The sequence below is a fragment of the Giraffa tippelskirchi genome, chromosome 2 (assembly GCF_054371585.1).
Source record: "Giraffa tippelskirchi isolate mGirTip1 chromosome 2, T2T-mGirTip1v1.2.pri, whole genome shotgun sequence".
Taxonomy (NCBI): Eukaryota; Metazoa; Chordata; class Mammalia; order Artiodactyla; family Giraffidae; genus Giraffa; species Giraffa tippelskirchi.
Window position 1 is genome coordinate 163,951,720 of NC_137276.1, and position 25,821 is coordinate 163,977,540.

General features: G+C 39.9%; 2 long non-coding RNA genes across 2 annotated transcripts; one reads left to right on the plus strand and one right to left on the minus strand.

The window, feature by feature from the left end:
• LOC145538835 (uncharacterized) lies at positions 1–6,985 on the plus strand. Its single transcript, XR_014077268.1, has 4 exons — positions 1–54; positions 1,175–1,341; positions 2,597–2,720; positions 5,176–6,985. It is a non-coding gene; the product is annotated as an uncharacterized LOC145538835 (long non-coding RNA).
• On the minus strand, positions 4,598–25,811 carry LOC145538836 (uncharacterized). The gene is made up of 4 exons (XR_014077269.1): positions 25,708–25,811; positions 10,568–10,685; positions 6,259–6,352; positions 4,598–6,153 (listed from the first exon to the last, which is right to left on the minus strand). It is a non-coding gene; the product is annotated as an uncharacterized LOC145538836 (long non-coding RNA).
• Between the last annotated feature and the right edge of the window lie 10 nt (positions 25,812–25,821).

Sequence of the window (25,821 nt, forward strand, 5' to 3'; positions counted from 1 at the left end):
CACACTTTCCTATTTGCTTCGAGCAATGCTGATCACCCGACCACCGTGGCACAGGTATGTACTAACCACCGGACTGCCAGAGAATTCCCAGGTCTTGTATTTTGACACCAGTTTGCCATTTATCTTGACTTTAATTATAAGGCTTTTTTTTTTCGCCATGCTGGTTTTTGACTTTCAGATTAATTTTTCAGGCATTTGAAAAAGTAGATTGATTTTTTTGTTGTTGAAAGAATTTTCTTCACACTATAAAAATGTTACCTTTTCCCCTCACTACATGTATATTTTATACGGCTTCATTTTTCTACATTTCAATATTTGACTCATTTGATGTTTAACCTGGTGCAGGGAGTAAGTATTGTCCAACTTTATTATTTTTTTCATTGTCTATTCAATTTCCCCAACACCATATTTTAAAAACCCATTATCGCCACTAATCTGAGAACCTACTTATAAGCTAAAGTTTCCATACACATTAGAGTCTATATCTGGATTTCCTGGTTTGTTCCACAGGCATGCTATCCACTCATGCCTTGATAGCACATTATTTTAGTCACTTTAGTTTTATGACAGAGTAAGGCACCTCCCATGGCTCTTTTTTTCTCTCACGGCTCTTTTTTTCTCTCATGGCTCTTTTTTCCTCTCACAATATGCCAGCTACTCTTATTTTTCCCTATCAACTCTAGAATCTCATTCTGTTTCTGGCAGTCTCTTACCCCTTTCACTTCCTTTCTTTCCTTCCTCACCAGCAGCTGCTACCAAGAAATACTGCCTCTGCTTTCTAAAGGGATTTCCTCTCTTAAATCTGCCACCACTGAGCCTATGTAATTTTTTGACCTTTCCTCTCTGCCTCCCGCTGCCACCCCCTCCAATGCTCTTGCCTTTGCCTTTCTCTGTTCTGGGATCCACTCATAGGGCTTCCAACTCAGCATGGGCCCTCACCTTCTACAGATGAACACTTGCTGATGTTTTTCTGGTATCTGCTACTTCTGGGAACCGTTGGTACTTCTCATTCTTCCCCTTTGCACCTTTTTGACTTCCCAGGTTGATTATTTTGGTAAAAAAAAAAAAAAGTGAGGCCATGCCTCATGTGGCAGGAACTGTGAATGGGCTCCAGGAGCTGAGGGCACCCTCCCTCCAAGAGCCAGCAAAAAATCTCAAGTTCTCTGTACCACAGCTGCAAGGAACTGAAAGCTGCCAACAACCACACAAGCAGGGGAGTGGATCCTTCCCCCAGTGGAGCCTCCAAACGAGAATTAGCCCTGACCAACACGTTGACTGCAGCCTGGTGAGACCCTAGCGGAAAACACAGCCATGTCCAAGCTCCTGGCTGAGATAATATAGGTGTGTCATATCAAGACCACTAGGGTTATATTATTATGCATCAGGTTAGTTAATATGGGTCCTATGGCATGGGCTGAGGAACTGCTGAGCTTAAAATGATCCTTCCTCTACATTCACCACCCTCAAAACAAGAAGTCTTGCTACTTTAGACTCACTAAGCAGTATAACACGTATCTTCTGATCGCCTTTTTTTTCACCCTTGTCCTGGGAATGCCCCAGGAGGACTGTAAGCTGTAAGGACTAAACCAGGGGGCTCCCTGGCCCTCTGATGCCTAGTTGAATTATGCCGAGGGGAGCCCTAGCAAGAAATCAGAGAAGGGAGAGGATGACTGAACCATATATCTCCGACTGCTCTGCAGGATCACCACAGTTTGGCGGGCTATGCCTCTCAACTGAAAGTCATAGTTCCTGTGAGGGCGCACCCTCCACACCGTCTCCCTCGCACCAGAGCCTCTCTTCCTGGGCTCTGGTGGCTGCTTCCTCCTTTCTGCCCCGCGAATGGAGTGGGAACAGCTGTCTGGAGTTGCTACACGGAACCATCTTGTGCCCTCCCTACACCACGCCCACGCCTTTGTAAATAATCCCTCTTCTCAAATTATCCAGTGTAACTGGCCATCTATTTCTTGCCAGGCCGCTGACTGGTACTGTTAGCTACACTAGGAAACATACCAGATATTAAAAGTCATGTAAATGTTCAAATATCTTGAAAACTCATTAAACAGTACTCCTAAAATGGATGCACTATTATTGCATGTAAATTATACCTCAGTAAAGTTGATTTTTAAAAAATTAGCCTATGAAATGGACCCATGCCCACTGGTTCGCATGGCTCTCTGGATGATCCTTTGCATATTTCCCATGACACAAGGGACCCCTGCCTACATGCTCCCCTGTGACTCAGGAGATCCCTGAACCACAGAAAAAACTAGTTAATAGAGGGGAAAAAAATCATTCATGGCTTGCTCAAGTTGATATGCTAGCTTCATATATTTGTTCTGAATAAAATGTATATATGTGTGTGTGTATACATATACATATACATATATAATTTTTAGTTGGAGTATAGTTGATTTACAATGTTGTGTTAGTTTCTGGTGTATAGCAAAGTGATTTAGTTATACATATATATATTCTTTTTTAGATTTAAATAGACCTTAGGTAAAGGCAAATTTTTTAAAGTTTGTAATCTGAAGGTACTAAGAGAACTGAACCTCAGCTGTAAGTGTGCTTCTCTATTTCTTCTTCCCGCCTGCAGATCTTAGGAAATGACAGACTGTCATCTGTTTCCTTTGCCTGCTAAGTCCCTTCAGTTGTGTTCAACTCTTTGCAACCCTATGCACCGTAGCCTGTCAGGCTCCTCTGTCCATGGGATTCTCCAGGTAAGAAGACTGCAGTGGGTTGCCATTTCCTTTTCCAGGGGATCTTCCTGACCCAGGGATCGAACCTGCGTTTCTTACATCTCTTGCGTTGGCAGGCAGGTTCTTTACCAGTAGCACCACCTATTTCCTCTACTCTCTATTAACTCTCATTTTAGCTATTTTCAATCAGTCGTTAGGAGAAAAAGACACCTATTCCTATGCACTGTTATGTAACTACATACTGTGTTCAAAATATTATTTATTAATTTCAGTGACAGATATCCAGGTATTTGAAGAAAAGTTAAAACTCAGACCATTTCTGGAAATGTGTTGAAAAATGACCTTGCCCGGGATGCTATCAGTACTTGCTTTCCCTCTCAAGCCACTTTCTCCAGAATTTCAGCTTTTCTAAACACCTCCTGCATTTGTGCATCCCTGGGCTCTCATAAATGTCCAGCAGTACTTACTATGGTAATAGGGCGGTAGCTGAGGGGCCTGCAGGAGCAGTATCAAGGAAGAAAGAGACTGCGTGGTCTTTTATAACTTGGACATTAGCCAAAGACTGCACTATTAATATCACATAAATTTTGATATAAATATAAGGATGTTAATTAAATTTAGAAATTACTAAATTTCTCCACCTCCATTCTAAAGAAATCAACTTATCATTATGTATATTTTTTTTAAGTATTTGTTTGGCTGCACCTGGTCTTAGTTGCAGCATGCGGGAACTACAGACTTGGTTGTGGCACGCGAGTTCTTTAGTTATGGTGTGTGAGCTCTTTGCTGCAGCATGTGGGATCTAGCTCCCTGACTAGGGATTGAACCCAGGCCTCCTGCATTGGGAGTATGCAGTCTTAGCCCCTGGACCACCAGGGAAGTCCCTCATCACATATTGTTAAAATCCCAATTGCAGGCATCAAATGTCTGGGTTTGGGATTAAGATACTGTTACGAATCACACTCAGGATTCTAATTTATTCTGATATTATTGTTGTTGTTGTTTAGTCACTAGGTCTTGTCTGACTCTTATACAACCTCATGATCTATAGACCACCAGGCTCCTCTGTCCATGGGGTTTTCCAGGCAAGATTATGGAGTGGGTTGCCATTTCCTTCTCCAGGAGATCTTTGTGACCCAGGGATCAAACCTGCATCTACTGTATTGGCAGGCAGGTTCTTTACCACTGAGCCACCAATGACGCCCATTCTGATACTAGCCTTGGTAAAATATGTGCCAAGAACCTCAAGCTATTCGATTTCATTCTAAATTATGCCTTGCTTGGGGAAAACTGTAGAGCTCCAACTAATTAAAATTGAACTATGACTGCATAAAGGTGTGAGATGATCATGTTCCCAAGAGTTAACATTTACTGAAAACTAATTATGGACTAGGCAAGTGCACTGGGTGCTGAATATCTCATTTAATCCTTTCACCAGTTCTGCTAAGGAGACACTATTATTGTGCCCATTTTGCAGATGAAGGAAACCGAAACTCAGAGTATTTGCCCAAGGTCAAATCACAAGAATGAGGCCAAGTCAGGATTTAAACACAGGACTATTTGACTCTAGAGACTGAACTCTGACTACTCACTGTTCTATTCTGTTCAGAAAGGAAGTAAGCTAGGATCTGATTTATAAGAAAAAAGGAAGGACTTATATGCAGTTTTAGACACATTTTTAGACAGTTTCCATTTTAGTCTCCCATTTCACATTCCACACAGTTTTAGAAACTTACCACTCTATAGAAGAAGAGATCAGGGCAGGTGTCACTGCCCAAGGGCATTTTGACAGTAAGTGGAAAAGGCCAGGATTTGTATCCAGATTAGAGTCTAAAGGCCATATTCTTTCAAGCAAAATGTGCTGCCTTGCCAAATATAAATTATATAAAACAAATATAAGGATTAAATGTATTTATTTAACACCTGAAATTTATAAATCTCATCTGTTTCTGATTATTAGAACTAAGGGTATGGTAAGAAAGAGAGGTGGCCCTGGGCAAGTCTCAGGACACAGTGAATGGCTGATAGAGAGGAATAAGCTGCAGAAGAGGGAAGGATCAGGAAGATAGGACAAAAATCAGCAGTTGTGGTCCCAGGAAGTCAAGAGTGAGACTGTTGTACGGTGTAATAAGGAAATGCCAAATTCTATTGAAAAGTCAGTTGAGATAAAGACTCAGTTCAGTTCAGTTCAGTCGCTCAGTCGTGTCCGACTCTCTGCAACCCCATGAATTGCAGCACGCCAGGCCTCCCTGTCCATCACCAACTCCCGGAGTCTACCCAAACCCATGTTCATCGAGTCGGTGATGCCATCCAACCATCTCATCCTCTGTCGTCCCCTTCTCCTCCCGCCCCCAATCCTACCCAGCATTAGGGTCTTTTCCAATGAGTCAACCCTTCGCATGAGGTGGCCAAAGTATTGGAGCTTCAGCTTCAACATCAGACCTTCCAATGAACACCCAGGATTGATCTCTTTTAGGATGGATTGATTGGATCTCCTTGCAGTCCAAGGGACTCTCAAGAGTCTTCTCCAACACCACAGTTCAAAAGCATCAATTCTGCGGCGCTCAACTTTCTTCACTGTCCAACTCTCACATCCATACATGACCACTGGAAAAACCATAGTCTTGACTAGACGGACTTTTGTTGGCAAAGTAATGTCTCTGCTTTTAAACATGCTATCTAGGTTGGCCATAACCTTCCTTCCAAGTAGTAAGCGTCTTTTAATTTCATGGCTGCAGTCACCATCAGCAGTGATTCTGGAGCCCAAAAAAGTAAAGTCTGACACTGTTTCCACTGTTTCCCCATCTATTTCCCATGAAGTGATGGGACCAGATGCCATGATCTTAGTTTTCTGAACGTTGAGCTTTAAGCCAACTTTTTCACTCTCCTCCTTCACCTTCATCAAGAGGCTCTTTAGTTCTTCTTCACTTTCTGCCATAAGGGTGGTGTCATCCGCATATCTGAGGTTATTGATATTTCTCCCGGCAATCCTGATTCCAGCTTGTGTTTCTTCCAGCCCAGCGTTTCTCATGATGTACTCTGCATATAAGTTAAATAAGCAGGGTGACAATATACAGCCTTGACGTACTCCTTTTCCTATTTGGAACTAGTCTGTTGTTCCATGTCCAGTTCTAACTGTTGCTTCCTGACCTGCATACAGGTTTCTCAAGAGACAGGTCAGATGATCTGGTATTCCCATCTCTTTCAGAATTTTCCACAGTTTATTGTGATCCACACAGTCAAATAAAGACTGCTAAATGTCTATAGGAATTAGCTTTGAGGTATTGGGGGAACTCAGTAAAAGTGGACTGGTGCATTGTGAGCAGATATCATATCAGAGTGTGTTCTGAAGTGAGCAGGAGGGGAAAAAATGGAGAATATTCTAGAATCAGATAGATGTGAATCTGAATTTTTGCTTCTATCTGTGCAGTCTTCTTAACCTCTGTTTCCTCAACTGCAAAAGAGAAACAAAAAGACCTTCTTATCAGAGTTGTTGCAATTAAATGACATGGCAAATGTGTGTCAGGATAGGTTTTGGGAATATCAACCCATGTTTTACCTGGTCCTTGCATTATTTGGTCCTTTCCAAATAATGAAAATAAGCCCATAGTCAGATAGGCTATTGGACATTCATTCTTTCGGGAATGATTCACCTAGGAAAAAGCATAGGAAAAAGAAGTTCTATAGAGTCTCAAAATCTACTCCCCAGAGAGAACTCAACACAAAAAGAAGAATACATTTGTAAAAATACCTGATGTTGAATGAAGGGAATCAAAATTTGCCACCCCAAAATATGCTATTTGGTATAAAGATTATTTTAAGCTGAAAACATTTGAGATTTAACAGATGCAGAAACACAGATTTCTCAAAGCCACCTTATATGATTCAAAGCAACAATATTTTGGAAATAAGGCTGCCATAAATTACTCTTCAGGGAAGATCTATTCCTGGAAGGGAAAACAAGAATAAAATCTACCCCCAATTCCTTCCCCAGGGCAATTATATGGCCCTGAAGGAGACAGGAAGACCACTCATACCTATATAAATGTAATAAAGATTATTATGACTTTCTTATATCCTGTTTATTCTCCTAAAACCCCCAACTTTAAAAATCTTTCCAAAAAGTAATTTATCTTGTTATAAGTCCCTTTCCCCACCCCCACATTTACTTACCTGGATGGTATCTAAGCTCCCAAGTCTAACTACTCCTCTGAGTTACTCATCACTGAGTTTTCCTGCATGTATGTGTACTGCATGTGAAAAATAAATTTTTTTTCTTCTGTTAACCTGTCTTTGTGAGTTTAATTTGCATGACCTCAATAACTGAACTTAAGGATAGGGGAAAAGGTTTTTTCTTCCCCTACATGAGTAAGCCAAGATTCCCTGACCTCAGCCCAAATAAAGACTGTCTGGGCCAGCAAAAGGGAGGAGAAGCGTGACATGTTCAGGCACATTATGCCTCTAGAGAGGGAAACTTTGTCCATGGACATGCTTGTCTCAGAAACATGTTGTTTTGGCCCATTGTGGAACAGGAGCAGGAGCATTTCTTGTTTGCTCAAGAGTGACACAGGCATGTGGCCCTTAGGGCTTTCAGACTCGAAGGAATCCTGCAGACGGGAATGAGGGAGAGCCCCATGGTGCTTGGGGGGCCACTGAAGACCACATGAACTGTGCCAATATCTCAAAGATGCTTGTATGAACAGATGACAACCAAGGACCACATATATCCCCCAAGGGAACCAATCAAGACACCCTAGAACTTAGGAACAATTCGGGTAAAGCATGAGGAAATCAACTTAACTGAAACTTGCCATCCCAGATGACAAGGGCTCAGTAGAAATTAAATTGAATTATAGAAAACTAAGGCAATTCATGGGTTTCCTAGGTGGCAGAGTGGTAAGGAATCTGTCTGCCAATACAGAAAACACAGGAGAGGCATGTTCAGTCCCTGCGTCAGGAAGATCTCCTAGAGTAGGAAATGGTAACTACTCCAGTATTCTTGTCTGGAGAATCCCATGGACAGAGGAGCCTGGAGGGCTACAGTCCACAGGGTTGCAAAGAGTCGGACACAACTGAGTGACTGAGCATGCATGCAGTACACACACAAGGCTATTCTACAACTACTTCTTGTTCAAGATTAGTATCAGCTATTTGTGGGGCTCATCCAGGATGTCTTACAATTCTGGGGTAAACCATATCTGCTCGAAGACTGAGTATTAACCTTAGAGTAGAGTAGGATTAGAACTGAGCCATCTTGAGACAAAAACCATGATCTGGTTGGAAATTTGATGTAGAGGTGGTATGACCTCTCAGAAGTATCTGTTGATTTGAGAAGTACGACTGGACAGTGATGAGACTGCATGAAAGAATCCTACAGAATGATTAAATTCCCTAGACAGACATAGGGTGATTAATAAAAGAGGATGTTGGAGTTTGTGTTTATGATTAAATTTTCTAAATCAGCGATGAGTGAAGTCCTTGTTATGGACTGAATTACATGGCCTCCCAAAATACATATATGCTGAAATCCTAAACCCCCAGTACCTCAAAATGTGACCTTATTTGGAAATAGGGTCATTGCAGACATAATTAGTTAAGATGAGGTCATACTGCTGCTGCTGCTAAGTCGCTTCAGTCGTGTCCGACTCTGTGCGACCCCATAGGTGGCAGCCCACCAGGCTCTGCCATCCCTGGGATTCTCCAGGCAAGAACACTGGAGTGGGTTGCCATTTCCTTCTCCAATGCATGAAAGTGAAACGTGAAAGTGAAGTTGCTCAGTCATGTCCGACTCTTCACGACCCCATGGACTGCAGCCTACCAGGCTCCTCCGTCTATGGGATTTTCCAGGCAAGAGTACTGGAGTGGGTTGCCATTGCCTTTTCCAGAGGTCATACTGGATTATTTCAAATCCCTAATCCAATGTCACTGGTTTCTTTACAAGAAGACAGCCATAAGAAAACGAAGAGACACATAGGAAGAATGTCATTTGCTGGCAGAGGCAGACATTAGTGTTATATAGCTCTAAATCAAGGAATGCCAAGGATTGCTGGTGAAACCAGAAGCTAAAAGATAGGCAAGGAGTAAATTCTGCCCTAGAACCTTCAAGAGAGCATGGTCCTGCTGACATCTTGAACTTCCAGTCTCCAAAACTGTGAGAGAATAAATTTCTGTTGTTTTAAGCCATCAAGTTTATGGTTATTAGGAAACTATTACGGTTATTATAGTTCCTTCTCCCAGGATGTCCTGAACCTCTTTTTAGGTAAGGAATAGCAATTTCAATGGCACTAACCCCAGTTGCCAGAGCAGAGAGGCACTCAAAACCCTTCCAAAGCTGGTGTTATCTCTTAATCTGCTGTAAAACGGGTAGCCTGGATATGTGTGAGAAACCAAGTTTTGGAGGATGAAGTTAGTCTCTATAGCACGTCCAGCCCTTGGCTGGAATTATTTAGGACCTTAATATTTCTGCTAAGAGTTTAGGAAGTGCAAACATTTCTCTCCCCACCCCCTGCTACTGCTACTTTGTGGTAAAAATAGACAATTCCTAAATTCACAAAGAAAATCTATTTAAGCACAAGCTAAGAGTCATCAGCCCTGATTTCACTGAACCAGTACCAGTCTGCTTACCCCTGGACATCTTGGTATGTAAGAGAAACAACTCTTTATTAAGCCAGTGATATTCAAGCTTTCTGTTCTTGATAGCCATTGCTAACTATAATGCCAATAACAAAGTAGAAAACAGGAAAAAGAAAGGAGTCAATTCTTGTCTTTTGAGTTTTAAAACCTAGATGTCAGGGTGGTAAAAAACCACAAACAGCCTCAGGGTATGGGCAATAGGTTTGGAAGATTAAATGATGGCTACTCAACCCCTAGGCCACATAAATATTCCCTGGTCTGGAAATAATAAAAAATAAATTGAGTTACGGAAAAAATAAAATTGCATTTTTTGTTACATGAGTTTGTACACTAAGATTTATACTTACCATATGGTAACTCTCATTTGATTGAAAATGTTATTCCTGTCTTACCCTTTGAAGCCTTACTACCATTCAGAACAGTACTTGTGGTCATTATCTGAAAATTCACTTCTATTCTATACTTTTTAATAGAAATCACCATTCTTTCTCTTCCCAGACTTGAAGACTTAAGGTTGTCCTTCACTTTTCCATCTTTTTTGTCTCAGGAAGGATCCATTATTTCTTGCCTTTTCTTCTATTTCTCTTTCCTGCTCCTTCTCTCCCACTCTCTCCCCTCCCTCTTAGTCCACTTGCCTCCCCCTCTCTCCCCATTTCCTTCTTGAGGACTTCCATTATTGGGACTGCTGACATTTTTAGTACATTAACTCTCCCCCCTCAATAGAACTTCAGCTCCAGCAAAGCTGATCTGTGGAAGGAGGTGTTCAGATAGACTGTCCCACAGAAAACAATTAAAAATGCTGGATACTATTTTAAAACAAACAAAACCTCTTAAAACCATTAAAGAGATGACAAGATAATAAGGAATCATTGGGCCACAGTCAATGTGGAATCTCAGAAACGGAAAGGGAGCACAGAAATCTCTTCTCTTTGAGGGTGTATGACAGATCCAGCAAACATGAGCTGCAATTTTCACAGCCCCTTGGGGTCTGGAGTAAAGAAAAAAGCCAAGGTCATGCAATGTGGGTAGTGGTATTAGTAGGGCTGCCATTACCAAGTACCACAAATTGGGTGGCTTGAACAACAGAAATGTATTTTCTTCACAGTTTTGGAGGCTAGAAGTCCAAGATCAAGGTGTCCACAGGTTTAGTTTAACTCTGAGGCCTCTCTCCTTGGCTTATAGATGGTTACATTTTCTCTGTGTCTTCACTTGGTCTTTCATCTGTGCATACACACCTCTGGTGTCTTCTTTTGTGTCCACATTTCCTCTTAATGAAGACACCAGTCAGGGAATTCCCCGGAAGTCCACTGGTTAGGACTTGGTGCTTTCACTGACTGGGACTGGGTTCAGGTCCTGGTGGGGAAAATGGGATCCTGCATGTCATGCAGCACAGGCAAGGGTAAGATGGTAAATTGTTTTGTGTATTAAAAAAGAAAAAAGAAAAACACCAGTCAAAATGTATTACAATCACCCTAAGGACCTAGTTTTAACTAACCATCTCTTTCAAGTCCCTGTCTCCAAACACAGTCACATTCTAAGGTGCTAGATATTAGACCTTCATATGCAAATCTGAGAGTGACACAATTTAGCTCATAAAAAAGAATACAGTATAAAACACACCCCATGCATTTGACCCCTCTGATGACAGAGAATCCGAAGTAAATAACCCTTCCACCCCCGTCACCATGGAGATGCATGGAAGGTTGCCTCAATGATGCATAATGGTGGGTGAGGGCTCTCTCTAAGAAGCTGTAGCCCCAGGCCTGCTTGCACTCGTTGATTAGCAACCCCAATTCATTGGTTCAGAAAGTCTCATGAGCTTAATTCAAATTGGTCCTGCTGTGGTAGTGCTGACCTAAAGCAAACAAACTGCCAGGTATTTCTCCAGCAAAGATGGGTTTATTCAAGATCAGCAGAGAACTGCAACTGGGGGCCTACAAATGTGATGAGCCATGTGCAAGTTCCCACACAGCAAGGGGAGGAAAAGCTTTTACAGACAGTAAAAGGAAGCTGGGGGGGCTAGAGTAATCGAAGAGCCTGTGGCTTCTCACTGGTTGAGTCCTCACCAGGAAAGAAGTCCTTCTTCTTCCTATTGGGCTCAGCTATGGCATGGGGCATGAGTGCTCCCCCTTTTGATTTCCAGACTCTTACTTAACTGAGATTTCTATTTATTAATTTTTAAATAGTAGTGCCTCTAAATGGTTGACAGGATCAAAATAAATCTCTAGAGGCATGTAACTTCAATCTTAAATTTCGAAGAATTCTTAAAAGTCATTTTGCAAAAAGTAAGCACCTCAGGGTAAAAAAAATAAATAAATAAACTAAGCAAAGTGCTGCACTCAATAAGCCAGCAAATTTGGAAAACTCAGCAGTGGCCACAGGACTGGAAAAGGTCAGTTTTCATTCCGATCCCAAAGAAAGGCAATGCCAAAGAATGCTCAAACTACTGCACAGTTGCACTCGTCTCACACGCTAGTAAAGTAATGCTCAAAATTCTCCAAGCCAGGCTTCAGCAATATGTGAACTGTGAACTTCCAGATGTTCAAGCTGGTTTTAGAAAAGGCAGAGGAACCAGAGATTGAATTGCCAACATCCGCTGGATCATCGAAAAAGCAAGAGATTTCCAGAAAAACATCTACTTCTGCTTTATTGACTATGCCAAAGCCTTTGACTGTGTGGATCACAATAAACTGTGGAAAATTCTGAAAGAGATGGGAATACCAGACCACCTGACCAGCCTCTTGAGAAATCTGTATGCAGGTCAGGAAGCAACAGTTGGAACTGGACATGGAACAACAGACTGGTTCCAAATAGGAAAAGGAGTATGTCAAGGCTGTATATTGTCACCCTGCTTATTTAACTTATATGCAGAGTATATCATGAGAAATGCTGGGCTGGATGAAGCACAAGCCGGAATCGAGGTTTCAGGGAGAAATCTCAATAACCTCAGATATGCAGATGACATCACACTTATGGCAGAAAGTGAAGAACTAAAGAGCCTCTTGATGAGAGTGAAAGAGGAGAGCGAAAAACTTGGCTTAAGGCTCAACATTCAGAAAACTAAGATCATGGCATCTGGTCCCATCACTTCATGGCAAACAGATGGGAAATAGTGGAAACAGTGGCTGACTTTATCTTTCGGGGCTCCAAAATCACTGCTGATGGTGATTGCAGCCATGAAATTAAAAGACGCTTGCTCCTTGAAAGAAAAGTTATGACCAACCTAGACAGCATATTCAAAAGCAGAGACATTACTTTGCCAACAAAGGGCCAGACGGCCGTAGTTAAAGCTACGTTTTTTCCAGTAGTCATGTATGGATGTGAGAGTTGGACTATAAAGAAAGCTGAGCACCGAAGAATTGATGCTTTTGAACTGTGGTGTTGGAGAAGACTCTTGAGAGTCCCTTGGACTGCAAGGAGATCCAACCAGTCCATCCTAAAGGAGATCAGTCCTGGGTGTTCATTGGAAGGACTGATGTTGAAGCTGAAACTCCAATACTTTGGCCACCTGATGTGAAGAGCTGACTCATTTGAAAAAGACCCTGATGTTGGGAAAGATTGAAGGCAGGAGGAGAAGGGGACGACAGAGGATGAGATGGTTGGATTGCATCACCGACTCAATGGACATGAGTTTGGGTAAACTCTGGGAGTTGGTGATGGACAGGGAGGCCCGGCGTGCTGCGGTCCACGCGGTCACAAAGAGGCAGACACAACTGAGTGACTGAACTGAACTGAACTGAACTGAAGCACACACAGAGAGATCCAGGCATCATGTATGAGAAGCAGGATAAATAACAGTGAACAAATACGCAAAGTCTTCAGATTTTGAATTCACCAGACAAGGATTAAAAATAACTGCGACTATGATGTTTAAAGAAATAAAATGAAAGTTTGAAAGCACCTGTAAGGAACAAGACATTTTTTAAATACCTAATCAGACTTGAAATACAAATAGAACTTATAGAAATAACAACTACAATAATTAGATTTTTTTGTAGCTATTTCATACAAGTTTTAAACAAACAGAAAATCTGAAAGAACACCTGTACACTACTACCTAGATTCAATAATTGTTAACATTTTATCATAGCTATGTTACATATTTTTAAATTTGCTGACATATTAATTTTAAACATATTTAAAAGTAAATTACAGACATCATAATAGTTTACCCCTAAATATGTTAGAATGTACCTCTGAAATAAAACCTTTTTCATAACTACAATGTCATTATTTTAAGAAAATTAATAATTGCCTAATGCCATCTCATAGAGTCCATATTAAAATTTTCAGTTTGCAAAAAAGGTTTTTTATAGCTGCTTTCTTTTTTGTTATTTTGTAACTAGCATCCAATGAAGGCATTGATTTTGGCGGTTTCCTTTTTGTTCCTTTTTCATCTAGAGCAATCCTCTTGCCTTCTCCCACCCCCACTACCTGCCTGCCCCCACCCGTGACACTGATTCTTTTGAAGAGACTAGCATGGTGAATGCTTACATTCTGGATTTACCCGAGTGCTTCCTTATAGAATTATTTAACTTATTTTTTGATCTTTCTTATAGTCTGGAAATTAAGCCTGGAAGTTTAAGTTTTGCTAAGAATATGTCACACGTGATGCTCGTTTGTTTTTTAATGTATCACATTAGGAACTTCCCTAGCAGTCCAGTGGGTAAGACTCTGTACTTCCACTGCCAGGGGCATAGATGGGTTCCATTCCTAGTCGGGGAACTAAGATCTCACATGCTGTGCAGTCAAAAGAAAAATTAATACGATATATTATTCTGTCTCATTCTTTGTAATATTAACTTTAATGATTTGGTTGAGGGGATGATTGCCAGACATATTCCCTGAAATGAAATTTTAAAAATATCTGGACAAGTTATCAATTTCTTATAAAGTCAAACATACATTCACTATATGACCCAGCAATTCTACACGCAAGTATTTCCCAAGAGAAGTGAAAACTTATGTTCACACAAAAACTTCTACATGAGTTGGTAGTAGCTTTATTCATAATAGCAACTGGAAACAACCCAAATACCCTTCAACTGATGAGTGAACAAATAATTGTAGTACATGCTTACAACTGAATCCTATTTAGCAGTAAAAAGGAATGAAATACTGATATAGACAACATATAGGTGACTTTTTAAAAAATTTATTTATTTATATATTTTTGGCTGCATTGGGTCTTTACCGCTGCATGCAAGCTTTCTCTAGCTGCAGCCAGTGGGGGCAACTCCTCATTTTGATGTGCAGACTTCTCACTGCAGTGGCTTCTCTTGTTGCAAAGCATGGGCTCTAGAGTGCAGGCTTAGTAGTTGTGGCACACGGGGTTAGTTGTTCTGTGGCAAGTGGGATTTTTCTGGGTCAGGGATCGAGGGATCAAATCCATGTTCTCTGCATTGGCAGGTGCATTATTAACCACTGGACCCCCAAGGAAGTTCTGCATGAATCTTAAATGCATTATGCTAAGTGCAAGATGCCAGACTCAAAAGGCTCCACTGTGTATATCTATCTACATAACATTCTGGAAATAGCAAAAAACGTAGGGACAGAAAACTCTAACCCTAAACCAAAATACCAGGTTTTAAATCTCATATTGAGAGACAGAAGTTTCCAATGACCAACATACTCACATGCTGTTTTCCTGGTATGAAGGAACCTAGAAAGGTAAAGTATCATTGGGAAAGATTCTGCTGCTGCTGCTGCCAAGTCGCTTCAGTCGTGTCCAACTCTGTGCGACCCCATGGACTGTAGCCTACCAGGCTCCTCCATCCATGGGATTTTCCAGGCAAGAGTACTGGAGTGGGGTGCCATTGCCTTCTCCGGGGAAAGATTCTAGGTAAAGGTAAAATCAGAACAGAGGAGTACAGGGGTAATTCATCAGGCTCAGAGTGAAGCTTTATGAATGGAGCAGATTCTGACAATTGCCTAATTAACACCCATTCCCCTCCTTCTTCCTAAAAGGACCAGACTTTAGGGAGGTATCCACCTTCCTCCACAAAGCCATATGCTTTACTAAAAACCAGTTATGTTTATCTCACATTCTTTGGCAGGGACAGCTTTAGCAACAGAATTGTGACTCAATTAAGACCGATGAAATCTGAAGGAAAGTCTCTCAAGGGACTTCTAGGAAATGTTTCCTTTCTCAATTAAAAAAAGAGAACAAGGCAGAAGAGATGAGCTGGCTCTTCTTCCTCTGGATGTTATTGTATCTGGATGTGATGCTTGCAAACAGGTGGATTCTCAACCACTGAACCACCAGAGAAGTCCAGACATTTCTAGTTACAGTATAGTCAAATTTATCACTTTTTGCCTTCATAGTTTGTGATTTTATGTTTTAATAATTTTTTTCACTTCCTTGATCAAAACCTGCTGATCCACAACTTTAGGGGGTTCCAATCACCCTCTGGCCTATGTGAATGGCGCCTCCTGGAGCACTAAGTACATGGCATCCCCTTCTTAAGTTTTGCAAGGCAGTCTGACTTAAAGTCATTAGAAGAAGCCCCTATAAATATGCTATCATGGAAGTTGCAAAGTTTTGCCCCTCTTACATAAATCTTGAATGAATCTATAAACTATTTTTGTTTCTAAGGTTAGGATCTAATTGTATTTAGGTCCCAGGGTTAGTGATTGGTTAGTCCATCCTTTCCCTCACTGGTCACAGTGACCTCACCTCTATCATGGTGTCCATATACGTTTGTGTTTGTGTATGGACTCTCTGTTCTGTATTCTGTCTATGCCCCACCCATACCATACAGTCTTAGTTACTGTACCTTATGTCTTGATATCTCGTAGGCAAAACTTCCACCTGTTCTTCTACTTAAAAAGTGTCTTGATTATTATTGATTCTTTGGTTTTGAATTTTAAAATCACCTCATTAAAATGTTGGAGAAATTCTGTGGGATTTTGATTGGCATTACATTGAATTTGTTGGTTACTGTATAGAGCATCTTTATAACATTGGGTCTTCTTACACATGAATATAGAAGATTTCTTCATTTAATGCCTATCAGTAAAGTTTATCATTTTCTTTACAAGATCTTTTGCATTTTTGTTAAATCTATACTTAAACATTTTATATTTTTAGTCGCTATCATGAATGGGATATTTTTAAAATTACAGTTCCAAACTATTTGCTGTTCATCTTTAGGAATACAGTTTTAAAATATGTATTTTGGTTTTATATCCAGAAATATCCTTGAACTTTTCTGCTGGTTTTAAAACTTGTCAGTTTGCTTAGATTTTCTGTGAAAATAATCATATAGTAATAACAATTTTTTCTTCTTTTAAAAACTTTTAATATATTCGTTCTTGTCTTACTACTATGGCTAGGACTTCCCGTATATCACTGAATAGAAATAGGGTTAGAGGGCATACTTATCTTGTTTTGACTTTAAACGTTTTATTATTAGTTATAATACTGTTTACTCTGTGCTTTTAGTAAATATACTTCATTAGGTTAACGAAGCTTGTTCCTCATGTTTTTAGTTTTGTTTTGTGGAAAGATATTGATTATATCAATGTTTTTTCTGTGTCCAATCAAATGGATCAAATGGTTTCTTATATTTAATTTATTCTACTATTGTAATTACATTGAAAAAAATTTTGCTATAAAATTATACCTGCATTCCTGAATAAATCTAGTTAAAAAGTAATGCATATATGTGTGTGTGTTACTGGATTTCTAAATTTTGGTTTAGTATAGCATTTTTATCTTGATTAACCATGAGTGAGGCTGAGTTTTCATTTACTGCTTTGTTTTCAGAAGGAGTTATTTGTCCCTATTGTTCCTTTTCTGGAATAATTTGCATAAGTTTAGGACCACCTGTTTCTTTTCTTCTTTTTTTTTTCTTATTTCTTTTTTCTTTCTTTCTTTTTGGTAGAAATCACCTGTAAAGTCATCTGGGTCTGGTTGTTTATTTGTGTAGTTAAGTCAATTTTGCTAATTGTCATAAGTCTACTCATAGTTGAGTCAATTTTAGTAAATTATATTTTTCCAGGAAACCGCCATCTATTTCCTAATTCATTGGCATAATGTTGTTCATAATATTCTCTTATTTTAAAAATCACTGCTCTATCTGCTATGTCCTTTTTTTCTTAATCTAATTTTTAAAAGGATTTCAATTTTACTTGTTATTTCAGAAAACTAGCTTTTGTATTTTATTTTCTATTTTATTGATTTCTGCATTTTCCCCTTTAAATTTCCCTGGGTTAACTCTGTTGTTCCTTTATTAACCTCTTGATTATTGAGGTGCTCATTTTCTAACCTTCTCTAATATAACCATTTAAGGTTGCAAACTTTTCCTTTAGGTACTCTTAAAACTGCATTTCACAAATTCTGATATGTATTTTCTCGACAATTCAGTTTTAAATATTTTTCACTTTCCATTTGTGCCTATCAACTTGCCTTTGGCTCTCCAGACCCACTCATTGTCTTCCCTCTCCACTCTACTCTCTGCCCCACAGGCTATACGTCCTCTGTCTTCCAGTTGGTGTCTCAGAGTTATCTGAGATGCTGCCTCCCGGGCTGCAGTTCTCATTTTGCCCCAGATAAAACTTAACTCACAACTCTCAAGTTGTACATCTCTTTTTAGTCGACATTCTCATCAACTAGATTTAAGAGTTCCATTTGCTTTACATAATCTCTAACACTTGGTATAGTAAGTCATTTAAATTTTAACCATTCTGGTAAGTGTGGCATGGTATTTTACTGCAATTTTAATTTGTATTTGCCTAATGACTAATAGGGTTTCCTTGGTGGCTCAGACTGTGAAGAATCCGCCTGTGATGCAGGAGACGTGGATTCAAACCCTGGGTCCCTACGTTCAATCCCTGGGTCCAGAAAATCCCCTGGAGAAGGAAATGGCAACCCACTCCAGTATTCTTGCCTGGGAAATCCCATAGACAGAGGAGGCTGGCAGGCTACAGTCCATGGGGTCGCAAAGAGTCGGACACGACTGAAGCAACATAGCACTTAGCATACATGCTGTCTTCCAGTTGGCTTCTGCTAAGTAGGGATTCCTGGCAAGAAATGGTAAAGGAGGAGGAGAGTGAGGTCAGGGTATTTATTTTCCTGGTCTTAGTATAGTGATATACTTACTACTATACCTTATACTAAGACTTAGTATAGTTGTCTTGGTATAGTGGTGAGTATCCTGGCCTGTCACACCAAAGACCCAGGGTTTGATTCCCCTACAGGGAGGCAACATGCCCTTTCAGGAGATGAATGAAGGTTCAATGCCTTGGAGAAGGAAATGGCAACCACTCCAGTATTCTTGCCTGGAAAATCCCATGGACAGAGGAGCCTGGCAGGTTAGTTCAAGGAATCCCAGAGTTGGACACGACTGAGGCATAGGCGCATGCACACAAACACACACACACACACACACACACACACACACACACACACATACACACTTCTCTGTGAGATCGCTGGTTACTTCCCTTGACAAAAGGTCACCGCTTCTTAAAAGATGGCCTGCTCTGCAATAAGATTCTGTCTCTTTTGGTATTCTAGTAACTCTTTTCTCTCCTGTCCCTTTGGACCTAGAGGTTGTGACTGTCCCACTGTTGTGAGTCCCAGATTCTTCACTGTCCCTTGATTCCCATAAATCCCACCCACATCTTTAAAGTTTGTTCTTTTAAAAATGACTTCAGTGACCACCTGTTTTGTTTTGGGACCCTGAATGATACTAAACTTTTATTTTCTCTTTGGTCCATGATTTATTTAGAAGTTTGTTTTTAATTTCCAACTACGTGAGCTTTTTACTATTATTATTATTCTTTTAAAACTAATTTCTAATTTAGCTGGTTGATATTTAAAGAACATGTTCTAGGTTATAATGATTCTTTGATACTTGTTGAGAATTTCTTTGTGGGCAATTTTCAATTTGTTTCACAAGTACTTGAATAGAATAAGTATTTTCTATATCTTTACTACTTTTGCCTGAGAGATGGGGGTTGTATAATCATGCTTTTCATTGTTTACAAATGAAAAATTTTCTTTATGTACATTTGAGATCATGTCATTTAGAGGCATACAGATTTAGAATTATTTTATCTTCCTGGTGATTTGTTCTTTTTATCATTATATAATGACCCCCTTTATCTCTAATGTTACATTTTGCTTTAAAGGCTATTTCCTTGGAAATGAATATAGCTACTCTACCTTTCATTTTCTTAATACTACTTCTTCATGTCTTTTTACTTTTCTCTTAATTTTTCTTTATCCTTAAGTTTTAGGTATATCTTGTATCAGCATATAGTGGATTTTTCAAAACTACATAATCTAATTATCTGATTTTTAAATAAAACATATTGTCATTTTAGTTTAAATCAAAGTATACTACATTTAAGATTCAAGGGATGCAGATTCTAGGCTCTACCTCATCATTGTATAACCTTACACAACTCTCTCAAACTCTCTCTCAAGAGAGTATCGATAAAATATGTGTTGAATCAGATTATCTTGAATATCTCCTTTAGCTCATTTACTCTGTCATTTCCTTAAATTACAGTAACAAGTTACAAATTTATTTGACAAAGGGAGTCTTAAAACAAGATCTAAAATTAAATACAAAATCCTACTGTAATTTTGTAAAAGAATGCAAATAGTAACTGACGTTTCAGTTCAGTTCAGTTATTCAGTTGTGTCTGATTCCGTCTGATCCCATGGATTGCAGAACGCCAGGCTTCCCTGTCCCTCACCATCTACCTGAGCTTGCTCAAACTCATGTCCATTGAGTCAATGATGCCATCCAACCATCTCATCCTCTGTCATCCCCTTCTCCTGCTGCCTTCAATATTGCCCAGAATCAACGTCTTTTCCAGTGAGTCAGTTCTTCGAATCAGGTGGCCAAAATACTGGAGCTTCAGCTTCAGCATCAGTCTTTCCAATGAATATTTGGGACTGATTTCCTTAAAGATTCACTGGTTGGATCTCCTTGCAGTCCAAGGGACTCTCAAGAGTCTTCTCCAACACCACAGTTCAAAAGCATCAATTCCTCAGCACTCAGCTTTTCTTACGGTCCAACTCTGACATCCATACATGACTACTGGAAAAACCGTAGCTTTGACTCTATGGACCTTTGTCAGCAAAGTAATGTCTCTGCTTTTTAAAATGCTGTCTAGCTTGGTCATAGCTTTTCTTCCAAGGAACAAGTGTCTTTTAATTTCATGGCTGCAGTCACCATCTGTAGTGATTTTGGAGCTCAAGAAAATAGTCTGTCACTGTTTTCACTGTTTTATCATGTATTTGCCATGAAGTGATGGGACAGGATGCCATGATCCTTGTTTTTTGGATGTTGAGCTTTAAGCCAGCTTTTTCACTCTCCTCTTTCACTTTCAACAAGAGGCTCTTTAGTTCTTCTTCACTTTCTGCCATAAGAGTGGTGTCATCTGCATATCTGAGGTTATTGATAGTTCTCCTGGCAATCTTGATTCTAGCTGTGCTTCATCCAGCCCAGAATTTCCCATGATGTACTCTGCATATAAGTTAAATAAGCAGGGTGACAATATACAGCCTTGACATACTCCTTTCCCGATTTGGAACCAGTCCACTCTTCCATGTCCAGTTCTAACTGTTGCTTCTTGACCTGCATACAGATTTCTCAGGAGGCAAGTAAGGTGGTCTAGTATTCCCATCTATTGAAGAATTTCCCACAGTTTGTTGTGATCCACACAGACAAAGGCTTTGGTGTAGTCAATAAAGCACAAGTAGATGTTTTTCTGGAATTCTCTCACTTTTTCAATGATCCAACAGATGTTGGCAATTTGATCTTTGGTTCCTTTGCCTTTTCTAAATCCAGCTTAAACATATGTAAGTTCTTGGTTCACGTACTGTTGAAGCCTCACCTGGAGAATTTTGAGCATTGCTTTGCTAGCGTGTGAGATGAGTGCAATTGTGTGGTAGTTTGAACATTCTTTGGCATTGCCTTTCTTTGGGATTGGAATGAAAACTGACCTTTTCCAGTCCTGTGGCCACTGCTCAGTATTCCAAATTTGCTGGCATACTGAGTGCAGCATTTCCATAGCATCACCTTTTAGAACTTGAAATAGCTCAGATGGAATTCCATCACCTCCACTAACTTTGTTCATAGTGATGCTTCCTAAGGCCCCCTTGACTTTAGACTCCAGGGTGTCTGGCTCTAGGTGAGTGATCATACCATCGTGGTTATCTGTTCATTAAGATTTTTTTTTTTTTAATAAATTTATTTATTTTAGTTGGGGGCTAATTACTTTACAATATTGTAATAGTTTTTGCCATACATTGACATGAATCAGCCATGGGTTTACATGTGTTCCCCTTCCTGGACCCCCCACCCACCTCCCTCCCCATCCCATCCCTCTGGGTCATCCCATTGCCCCGGCCCTGAGCCCTTGTCTCATGCATCGAACATGGAATGGTGTTCTGTTTCATATACGATAATATACATGTTTCAATGCTATTCTCCCAGAACGTCCCACCCTCACCTTCTCCCTCAGAGTCCATAAAATTGTTCCATGCATAAGATCTTTTTTGTATAGTTCTTCCATGTATTCTTGCCACCTTTTCTTAATATCTTCTTCTTCTGTTAGGTCCATACTGTTTCTGTCCTTTATTGTGCCCCTCTTTGCATGAAATGTTCCCTTGGTATCTCTAATTTTCTTGAAGATATCCTTGGTCTTTTCCATTCTGTTGTTTTCCTCTATTTCTTTGCATTGATCACAGAGGAAGGTTTTCCTATCTCTCCTTGCTATTCTTCGGAACTCTGGATTCAGATGGATATAACTTTCCTTTTCTCCTTTGCCTTTCACTTCTCTTCTTTTCTCAGCCATTTGTAAGCCCTCCTCAGACAAACATTTTGCCTTTTTGCATTTCTTTTTCTTGGGGATGGTCTTGATCACTACCTCCTGTACAATGTTATGAACCTCTGTCCATAGGTCTTTAGGCACTCTGTCTATAAGATCTAATCCCTTGAATCTATTTGTCACTTCCACTGTATAACTGTAAGGGCTTTGATTTAGGTCATACCTGAATGGTCTGGAGTTTTCCCTACTTTCTTCAATTTAAGTCTGAATTTGGCAATAAGGAGTTCATGATCTGAGCCACAGTCAGCTCCCAGTCTTGTTTTTGCTGACTATATAGAGCTTTGCCATGTTCAGCTGCAAAGAATATAATCAATCTGATTTCAGTATTGACCATCTGGTGACGTCCATGTGTAGAGTTGTCTCTTGTGTTGTTGGAAGGCAGTTTTTGCTATGATCAGTGTGTTCTCTTGGCAAAACTCTGTTAGCCTTGCCCTGCTTCATTTTGTTCTCCAAGGCCAAACTTGCCTGTTCCTCCAGGTATGTCTTGACTTCCTATTTTTGCATTCCAATCCCCTATGATGAAAAGGACATCTTTTTTTTGGTGTTAGTTCTAGAAGGTCTTGTAGGTCATCACAGAACCATTGACCTTCAGCCTGTTCGGCATTAGTGGTTGGGGCAAAGACTTGCATTCCTGTGATATTGAATGGTTTGCCTTGGAAACAAACAGAGATCATTCTGTCATTTTTGAGATTGTACCCAAGTACTGCATTTCGGACTCTTTTGTTGACTATGAGGGCTACTCCATTTCTTCTAAGGGATTCTTGCCCACAGTAGTAGATATAAGGCTCATCTGCTTTAAATTCGCCCATTCCAGTCCATTTAGCTCACTGATTCTTGGAATGTTGATATTCACTCTTGCCATCTCCTGTTTGACTACTTCCAATTTGCCTTGATTCATGGACCTAACATTCCAGGTTCCTATGCAATATTGTTCTTTATAGCATTGGACTTTACTTTCATCACCAGTCACATCTACACCTGGGTGTTGTTTTCACTTTGGCTCCATCTCTTCATTCTTTCTGGAGTTATTTCTCCACTCTTCTCCAGTAGTGTATTGGGCACCTACTGACCTGGGTAGTTCATCTTTCAGTGTCATATCTTTTTGCCTTTTCATACTGATGCTTAAGTTTGAGATATTTGCTCTTTGTCATCTAAAACTTTAATTTTCCATTATTCAATGTACAATATTTTTGCAATTTAATTTCCTGAGCATAATCCATGTGTTTTAAAGAATGTATTTTCCATGATTTGGGGGACATATTTAAATATATTTTCCTGTGATTCTAAAGAATTTCATATTCTTTAACAATCCAAAAAAACTGTCAAGGTTTTGTTATTAATTTCCTGTCTCCTTTCTTTTAGCTTATTTTTTAAATTTCTAACAAAATTTTTTCTAGAGTTGTGGATACCACAATTGTTACCATTTTTTCACAAGATTTATTTAAAAATGACATCACGCTATCTGAACCCTAAGACCTTGGAAATAAACCTACAGATCTCATTGTTAGCCTCTCCATTTAATGAAGATACAGAAATTATTGCACATAGTTTTTGTAGTCAGTGGTAGACTATCTTATTTGGAACCTGATTTTGCATGGCTGGCTTCAGTGACACAGACTTTAGGATTAAGGCCTTTAGGAAGGAACAGGTCACACTGTTTCTTGTTCTGGTTTTTCCTCTCCTTTTTTTGCACCTTTGTGTGAAAGTGAACCAGTTTCCCAAATCCAGGACTGGTTCCTGGGCTTCCTCAACCCACCTAGAAACTGCAGCAAGCTGGGAGGTGTGTCATTTAACTGACAATACTCTTGATTAGGAGTACAGGCCAATCATATAACCCTATGGTTACTTTGATTTGACTTGGTTGTTTTTAAAATTCATCTCAATAGCGCATTTACAGACTTTTAGGATGGGTCAGTTCTCCAGATGACTCATCTCTTTTATTGGGCCATTTTTCTGTCTAGATGCAAAATATGTAGTTGGGAGGGAGTTTAAGAACCTAAATTGAGTCTCTTTAACTTTATTTTCAAGGTATGGGATCATCAGATTTGAGCGTACTCCTATAATTGTTTTTAAACATATTTAAAATCATATAATTAACATTATAATATTACCTTTGCTTAAAAATAAAGGATGCAGAGTACATCATGAGAAATGCCAGGCTGATGAAGCACAAGCTGGAAACAAGATTGTGGAGAGAAATATCAATAACCTCAGATATGCAAATGACACCACCCTTAAGGCAGAAAGCAAAGAGGAACTGAAGAGCCTCTTGATGAATGTGAAAGGGGAGAGTGAAAAAGCTGGCTTGAAACTCCACATTCAAAAAATGAAGATCATGGCATCTGGCCCCATCACTTCATGGCAAATAGACGGTGAAACAAGGAAACAGTGACAGACTTTATTTTCTTGAGCTCCAAAATCACTGCAGATGGTGACTGCAGCCATGAAATTAAAAGACTCTAGCTCCTTGGAAGAAAAGCTATGACCAAGCTAGACAGCATTTTAAAAAGCAGAGACATTACTTTGCTGACAAAGGTCCACAGAGTTAAAGCTATGGTTTTTCCAGTAGTCATGTATGGATGTGAGAGTTGAACCATAAAGAAAGCTGAGTGCCGAAGAATTGATGCTTTTGAACTGTGGTGTTGGAGAAGACTCTTGAGAGTCCCTTGGACTGCAAAGAGATCAAACCAGTGAATCCTAAAGGAAATTAATCCTGAATATTCATTGGAAGGACTGATGCTGAATCTGAAGCTCCAATACTTTGGCCACCTGATTCAAAGAATGGATTCATTAGAAAAGACCCTGATGCTGGGCAAGATTGAAGGCAGCAGGAGAAGGGGACGACAGAGTATGAGATGGTGATGGCATCATCGACTCAATGGACATGAGTTTGAGCAAGCTCAGGTAGATGGTGAGGGACAGGGAAGCCTGGCCTGCTGCAGTCCAGAGGGTCGAAAAGAGTCAGACATGACCGAGTGACTGAACAACAAGAAAGGATTAATAAAGACCCTCAAAGTCCCCTTTCACCATGCCCTCCATTCCTCCTCTCTAGAGGTAACTATTATCATTTTGACCTTTCCAGTGACCTTTCTATACATTTCTTTTCTATACTGCATACACATTTTCTTCTTGCATAAGCGAAGTTTTCATTTTAGAGATGAGGAAACTGAGACCTTGAGGGGAGATGTGTTGCAAATTTATTGAAGGAAAGTGGACTGGACAATCGTTTATTAAAACCTGCAATGTGTCAGACTCTGCGCCCAGAACTTTATTTGCACTAATGATCCTGGTATTTTACTTCCGCTGGATGGGCTGCCTCACTAATCAGTTTGGAAGTTGGGAAGCAGGTGCAAAAGTCGCTTCAGTGTAGTGATATAGAATATGTGTTTTGATGGCAGTTGCAGGAAACCTAGCAGAGGACTCCAGAGTTGCAAAAACAACAAAATACACTGTCATCCGAAGTTGGGTCTGTTAAAAAAAAAAAAAGCTTGTGAAGCTGAAACGCGAAACGTCTACTACTTACCAAGACCTTGGGAAACTTATGAAGCGATATCGCATCTATAAGATTAGCCTTGGAGCTCAAAGAAGTCCCCAGAGGTCGCAAAGGATGCGGTGGCAGGCAGCAACAGAGCAGCCA